We start from the raw sequence: 8,222 nt of genomic DNA, 5'->3' as shown, positions 1-8,222 counted from the left end.
AGAGAACTAGTCTGAATTGATAAAGCAAAAGCGTATAGTGAAACATGGACGATAAATAGTTTGGACAAGAAGATGGTTCAAATGGCTCTGAGCACTATGGGACTTAACTTCTGTGGTCATCAGTCCCCTAGAACTTAGAACTACTTAAACCTAACTAACCTAAGGACATCACACACATCCATGCCCGAGGCAGGATTCGAACCTGCGACCGTAGCAGTCGCGCGGTTCGGGACTGAGCGCCTTTAACCGCGAGACCACCGCTGCCGGTGGACAAGAAGAGGATAGAAGCTTTCGAGATGTGGTGCTACAGAAGAATGCTGAAGATTAAATGGGTAGATCACATAATTAATGATGAGATATTGAATAGTATTGGGGAGAAGAGGAGTTTGTGGCACAACTTGACAAGAAGAAGGGACCGGTTCGTAGGACATGTTCTGAGGCATCAAGGGATCACAAATTTAGCATTGGAGGGCAGCGTGGAGGGTAAAAATCGTAGAGGGGGACCAATAGATGAATACACTAAGCAGATTCAGAAGGATGTAGGTTGCAGTAAGTACTGGGAGATGAAGAAGCTTGCACAGGATAGAGTAGCATGGAGAGCTGCATCAAACCAGTCTCAGGACTGAAGACAACAACAACAACGTATTATGCTATCTGTTAAAAATTTGTTGTAGAGAAACACTGTGAGGTCATGAGCTTTGCCTTACGGAAGTATGCATCTGTGTATTTTCTCGGCACCACTATGTATTCGGTATATTCATGTGCTTTAAATGGCTACGTAGCGTAGAAACTCTGGAGGCTAAATAAAAAAAATTAAAAATTAGCTGCTTCAAGTTGCCGACATGACAGAACGTTAGACAGTTCGACGCGGAAGTCACCGCCAGAGATCCCCTAGGCTGCGGTGCTTCAGGACGGCGGCCGTCTGCTTGTCTAGCCGACCGCTGCCTGTTGTCCGGTTGCTGTTCCAGCTCGCTATATATGGAACACTGGTGCTCGCTAATCTACGCAGTGTCTGACTCCGGAGATGGAAGCCGACCGAGCTTTTCGAATTATAGCAGGGTCCTGCTTACCTCATCGCTGAGTTTGCTGGACAACCAGCGGTATGCGGATAAGTTATGCTAATTGAGAGGAAACCTATTTCTGTAGGCAGCTGAATTACTGGTTCTAATTTACGTGGACGCGAGTAGTTTTTGTGTTACCAGATGGGCACCTGGATTACATTTGTGAATAGACACTTTGACTGTTAGAAGGAGAAGTGTGTAATTTATTCTTCTTCTTTTGCGTATGGGCAATTATGGACTACGTTTATGTCAGCAGTTCTTTTCCTTTCTTTCACATTCCTCTCAGCATATCTCGATGTTACTTTCTTCTGTCCTAGTGGCTCCCTTCTTCTTGGGATTTTCATGGAAATCTTTCATATGCTGCAATTTCTTTTTGAATGTCAGTCACCCCTCAATATTTTTGGAGGAATTCGGAGTTCATCTGTGTTCTGCCCAATTTCTTTGCATCATGCATTACCCAGTTTTAATTTACCGAAATAGGTGAAAAATATTTTTGTTAATCTATTAGGATTCATCCCTTGAATGAGACCATCGGAAGCTGTTCTTCTCCTTACCATTACTGTAATTTTTTTTCAGTATGTGTATAAAGTTCGCTACTACAACGTCTTCAGTAATGCGTTTGATCTTAAACTGCGTTTGATCTTAAACTGGCCCCACAATCTTCCTCACTATTTTTATTTCTGCTATTTCTAGGGCTTCCATAATCTCCCTTTTGTTTAGAGGTAAATATTGCGCTATATAAAAGATAAACTTTATTATTATTGTTGTTTTCGATTATTCCCATTTAAAGAGAGCGTTTGAAATTGAATTCATTTATGATGATTGTTTATGTTTTTTCAGAGCGCAAATTTTCTTCATGTGTTCACTGTGTTATCTCTTTCGCTCCGCTGTCCATTTGCATCCTGGGCTCTTCTGTGTTGTGGTGTCAAACTTATGTTCTTTGATGATGTTCCTGAATTCAGTTCTAGTTTCTGCGTCGTTTACTGTTATGTGTGCTTGTCTGAGGCCCTCTTCAACTTCTTTTATCCATTTTGTTTTTTCCCTGCCTGAGTTGATAACTTTAAGAATTCGCTTTGAAATTCTTTCATTCATCCTGTGGATATGTCCGTAGAAGTGCATATTCTTTTCGTTATTGTATCCGTAATCTTGTCTGTGGATTTATATAATCCTGATGTTGGTCTCTTCTTCCAGATTCCTTGCTCTTGTATCGGGCCAAAAATTTCCCTGAGAATTTTCCTTTCTTGTTTCTCTATTTCTTTGATTTTAGTTTACCCACCTATTTGTGTTGTTGCAGATGCATACAGTGCCTCCGGAAGTACGACATTGTTGTAGTGCCTCAATTTTCCGATAGTGGATATGGACTTTTTGTTATAATAGTTCCACGTGAGTTTTTATGCTTTCTGTAGTTTTTTTATTCTTTCCTCATTGGCCTTTAGGTTGATCCCTGATGGCTGGATGATTTCTCCCAGCTACTTAATATGTGGTACTTGTACGATTTTCCCACGGGTTGTCGCAATAGGCAACTTGTCTTGTGGCACTCTTTCTATGTACTGGGTTTTCTCATACGAGATTAGCAGGTCAGTTCTTTGTGTAATTTCATGTAACTTCTCTACCGCGTTAGTGGCTTCTTTCCTATTATTTGTGAGGATTGCAAGGTCATCTGCTAAAGCTAAACACTTCACACTGAATCTATTATCTTTTCTAATGCCAATTTGGATTCCTTTGACTTTTTTTTCCCATGTCCTAATAATTTTTTCAAGAATGATATTAAAGAGTAATGGTGAAAGTCCGTCACCCTGTCCCACTCCAGTTTGAATTTCAAATGGTTCAGAGATATCCCCCATAAATTTAACTTTGGAGAATGCGTCAGTTAATGTTTGCCGAATGATTGACCTTGTCTTTCTGTCAATGCTGAATTCTTCCAGTGTGTTGTAGAGCGCTACTCTGTCTGCTGAGTCGTAGGCCTTTTTCAAATCTACAAAAGTGACCACTGTGTTTCGGGTGTTTCTCATCTGGAGAATCATTTTCAGATTCAAGATCTGTTCTATGCATGATCGTCCCTTGCGAAAACCAGCCTGGTATTCTCCTATTTGTGAGTCAGCTTGTTCTAATATATTCATGAGAACTTTTGATAGGATTTTATATGTGACCAGCACGAGTGAGATACCTCTGTAATTATTTGGTTCAGTTTTGTCCCCTTTCTTGTGGGGTGGATGGATGAGTGTGCATTTCCATTCAGAAAGGATCTGTTCTGTTTCCCAAATGTTTAATATGATTTTGTGGATTTTTCCTGTTTTAATCTTTCATCATTCAGTTTCCATAAGCACTCCGTCTTCAGGCCACAAGTGGCCCATCGGGACCATCCGACCGCCGTATCATCCTCAGTTGAGGATGCAGATAGGAGGGGCGTGTGGTCAGCACACCGCTCTCCAGGTCGTTATGATGGTTTTCTTTGACCGGAGCCGCTACTATTCGGTCGAGTAGCTCTTCAATTGGCATCACGAGGCTGAGTGCACCCCGAAAAATGGCAACAGCGCATGGCGGCCTGGATGGTCACCCATCCAAGTGCCGACCACGCCCGACAGCGCTTAACTTCGCTGATCTCACGGGAACCGGTGTATCCACTGCGGCAAGGCGTTGCCATTTAGTTTCCATAGTTCTACAATAATTCCATCTTCTCCTGGGGCTCTATTGTTTTTCAGTGCCTTGATAATTTCTACTATTTCGTTGATGGTTGGTGGTTTAGCGTCGGGATTTGGTGTAGACGTCTGGTAGTGAATATCGTCTGTAGGTCTTTCGCAGTTGAGAAGTTTCTTGAAATAGTCTGCGAGGATTTGGCAGTTATTCTTCGTGTTAGTTTCTAGTGAACCATCCGGTTTCTTGAAGCAAAGATTGGGTAACTGGTATCTTGCAATATGTTCTTTAAACGTCTTATAAAAATTCGTGATGTTATTCTTCTTAAAGTTTTGTTCTATCTCTTCTAGTCGCCGTTTGTCATAATTTCTTTTTTCCCTTCGAATAGTTTTCAATGTTTGTTTTCGGATTACTAGAAATTATTGCCGTTTTTCTGATGTTTTGTGACTATTGAAATTTTTCCACGCATTGGTCACATATTATATTCCACCACCTGTGTTTTCTCCTTCTCGGGGGTTGACCCAATCAAATCACGGATTTGAGGACGGCCACAAGTTCTGTTCAGTTTGTGGTGTTTGTCTGACTAATTTCCTGTAAGATGTTCTCATTGTTGAGTTTCATGTATTCGGGGTCTGGTCACAGCACTTTGTTTAGTTTTGGCTTTTTTCTATTGGGTTGTAATCTGGTTTTTATCTGTAGAAGATGGTGGTCTGATTCAAAAAAACCTCTTCTCGTTTTCACATTCAGAATTTCTGTTGTGTTACCCTTGGAGATGGCCACATGGTCTATCTGGAATTCACCCAACATTGTGTTGGGCGACTTCCAAGTATACAGTTTCTTGTTGGTTTTTTTTTAATTGTGTTGACATAATTACGAGGCCGAAATTTTCGCAAAAGCTTATCAATCTTTCCCCATTCTTGTTAGTTCTCTTGTGAGCTGTATGGATTCCGGTGATTCTCCTGTATTTTTTCTCCTTGCCTAATTAATTGTGCGTTAAAGTCGCCTAACAAGATTATTACACGGTGTTTGCCAATTTTGTTTGTCGTCTCTTCAAGGTCATTCCAGAAATCACCCACTTTCTGGGGGTTCGTCCTGTTATAGCTATTTGTGGGTGCGTGTGCGTTGATCAAGGTATATGCTTTGTTGGCCGATTTGACGGAGAGCGTTGATATACGTTCTGAGGCAGACTGGATGTCAGTGACAGAGTCGCTGATAGATTTGTGGGCTACAAATGCTGTACCAAACTGAGTCCTTTCTTTATTATTATTATTATTATTGTTATTATTAATGTGACAGCAATTCCGTTTATCGAGAGTACTCTGTGACATTGACTGTTTTCTTACATTACCTTTATGTTGAACCTTTCGCACAGGTACCTGGAGAAGCTTTAGCGAAATACAGCCCGTCCTTTTCGCACAAGATGTCATGCGGCCCGTTGATGCAGGCTTGTCGCGTAACTTAAGTTTGCCGCAATGAGTCCAATGATGAAACTGTTGTTGATTAAATAATTTTGTTTGCTTGTTTCGAACTATTATTATAAGGCTCTTGCATCATAATAGGCAAAAAGATCATTTTTTGCGATTCATATCAAGACCCCTTCATAGGATTTGTCGACGTGGAGAAAGCGTTCGACAGTGTAAAATGGGGCAAGATGTTTGAAATTCTGAGAAAAACAGGGGTAAGCTACAGGGAGAAACGGATAATATACAATATGTACAAGAGTCAAAAGGGAATAATAAGAGTGGACGACCAAGAAAGAATGGTCGGACTAAAAAAGGTGTAAGTCAGGAATGTAGTCTTTTCCCCCATGCTATTCAATCTGTATATCGAAGAAGCAATGGTGGAAGTACAAGAAAGATTCAAGAGTCGAAAGATCTGGTATGACGAACATTAGAAGTTGGTGAGTACAGAAGGAGATTAATGTAACGAAGATAGGAATAGTTAACTAAGGGAGGATAGCCGCAGGTAAGGTTAAGCCGGTAACGAAAAGCCGAAGTTAATTTCTGAAATCAGTTTATCGAAGAAAAAGGAAATACAGGTTCACAAATGAGACGATATAAAAATAGGAATGTATACCTCATAGAAGGAATATACAAAGGAAATTAAAAAAAAATCTGGTGTAATAGGAACGTAAATGGTTGTGGGAATGAACTGATACTGCATACAAGTAGGATAAATGCAATTCCTTAGACACAAAAAATCGTGGTGTCACATAAGGATCACAAATTAAAAACCACTGTTAAGAGTAGGTGAAAGCAGTGTGTTGAATGACTACATGAGCAAGAAAATCCAATCAATAGCAATTAATTCACTGAGCTTGATTTCTTTCAGGAGCATCTCAGTTAACTTCATCTGACATTGCATCACAAGTCGACGACAAGTGTGGCCAGGTAAAAATTTGGGGACAGGACGGTATGTACGATGTAATTAAAAATGCTTTAACGTTATTGATGAGATGTAATGTGGCATGGTCATAATGAAATATCCCTTTAACCATTAGACCACATCAAGCAGTTTGCGGTATTGTCCAAAGGTCCAGAGATCGTTGTGCCACATCGAAGTCGGCATGGTGAATTGATACCACAGACGATAGTGAGGCTCGGTGCAATCAGCAACGCCTCCTCCCTCTCAGCAACAGTAGCATCCTCGCACTGAGGTCAGTATATAGTGTTGAGCATGTAGTTCGAGATCTCAGCTACAACAGTCAACATCATTGCCTAGGAAAAACGAGTAGATAAAGTTTCAGATGAACTTGTTAATGTTGAACCCTGTAACTCAAGAGATCAGTTTGTTTATTAGTGTGTCAAGTGATACTTTGCTAGACCATGACCCCCCCATTTCCAGTTGTAAATTATCCAGTACTCCTGCGGCGAAGAAGAAGACAAGGTTAATTAAATGCTTTATGCATTTATGTAATAATATGAACTATAGCATCATGTGTTCTGGTTTGATGTGCCACCGCATCGAGCAATCAAAGAACTCACGGTTGAGACTAGATGAAAGTAGGCACAGTATCCCAGAAACAACACAGTGTCTCAGAAACAGACCACAGCACATCTTTTACTCCTTGTTATGCATAAATGCTCAGTTCACGTGGGATCAAGAAAGCCGGCCGGAGTGGCCGAGTGGTTCTAGGCGCTACAGTCTGGAACCGCGCTACCGCTACGGTTGCAGGTTCCAATCCCGCCTCGGGTATGGATGTGTGTTATGTCCTTAGGTTGGTTAGGTTTAAGTAGTACTAGGTCCTAGGGGACTGATGACGTCGGCAGTTAAGTCGCATAGTGCTCAGAGCCATTTGAACCATTTGGATCAAGAAAATAATGATTATGAATCAATGACATGACTGTATTAGTCTGAAACTGTGGTATCGCAGATCGATATCACCCTCACTGGCGTATCACAGTTGGCAATAGAAACACGTGTTTCCAACAGACGCTGGTAGTAGTCGCGCAGGATTCCGTTGGAACCAATAACGCACATCCGCTGAGCCACGTCTTCAGCAGCCCCAACTAAGAGTGCCTCTCTGCCGCCGCGATATAGGGTGGTCGGCGGCAAATACGTGGCTCAGACTCAGTGGGAGTCATCGACGGTCTTCAGTCGTAGTAAGCCTGCGACAGTTTGCTCATGCATTAATAGAGGGAGCCTCACAACGCATAATTTCTTCAGTTGCTTCTTGCAACAGCTGGACTTTATTGTTGTTTGTTCTTTCGTAGAGTTTCTTCAGAGTGCTTGAAGAAAACTAAAATTTAAGTAAAACTTCTGTTTACTGTATTTACTTGTTTGCTAATCATTTCTGGCAACGGCCTAGCCGCAGTGGATACACCGGTTCCCGTGAGGTCACCGAAGTTAAGCGCTGTCGGGCATGGCCGGCACTTGGATGGGTGACCATCCAGGCCGCCATGTGCTGTTGCCATTTTTCGGGGTGTACTCAGCCTCGTGATGCCAATTGAGGAGCTACTCGACGGAATAGTAGCGGCTCCGGTCAAAGAAAACCATCATAACGACCTGGAGAGCGGTGTGCTGACCACACGCCCCTCCTATCCGCATCCTCTCCTGAGGATGACACGGCGGTCGGATGGTCCCGATGGACCACTTGTGGCCTGAAGACGGAGTGCTTTAATCATTTCTCCTAACCAGTTGCCCTACGATGACAGCTGCAGCACCGTTATGTAGCCCACCCTCTTTACCATTGTTTATGAAGTAGTGCATAACAGAAACTTGAACTATTTTAGTTTTATCTCGTACTTACGTATAATGCATGGTTGTTTATGAATTTACTTGTATTTTATGTACGAGTAATTTAGTGCAGTTTTGAATAGGAACATTTTAGGTAGAACTGGTAGACACATTTAAGATTATGTTAATATACTAGTACATCATTTATCCAGCAGTGGATCTGAAAATGTGGTCCTCACTACTACTGATGATGAGTAAGTTTGTCTATCTGTAACGTTCTTTTAATAAGAAAACTTTTCGATTACACAATGAATGTCTGAACTGTGGAATGGATACTAAACTCGAATTACC

The 8,222-nt window shown here is 41.6% G+C and overlaps 1 pseudogene; it reads left to right on the top strand.

Moving 5' to 3' along the window:
* The first annotated feature begins 7,490 nt into the window (after positions 1-7,490).
* LOC124546163 lies at positions 7,491-7,608 on the top strand (annotated as a pseudogene).
* Positions 7,609-8,222: the final 614 nt, after the last annotated feature.

This window comes from Schistocerca americana, chromosome 8 (genome assembly GCF_021461395.2).
Source record: "Schistocerca americana isolate TAMUIC-IGC-003095 chromosome 8, iqSchAmer2.1, whole genome shotgun sequence".
NCBI classification, from domain to species: domain Eukaryota; kingdom Metazoa; phylum Arthropoda; class Insecta; order Orthoptera; family Acrididae; genus Schistocerca; species Schistocerca americana.
The sequence above is the reverse complement of the archived record's forward strand: the minus strand, read 5'-3'. Positions and strand labels throughout refer to the sequence as shown.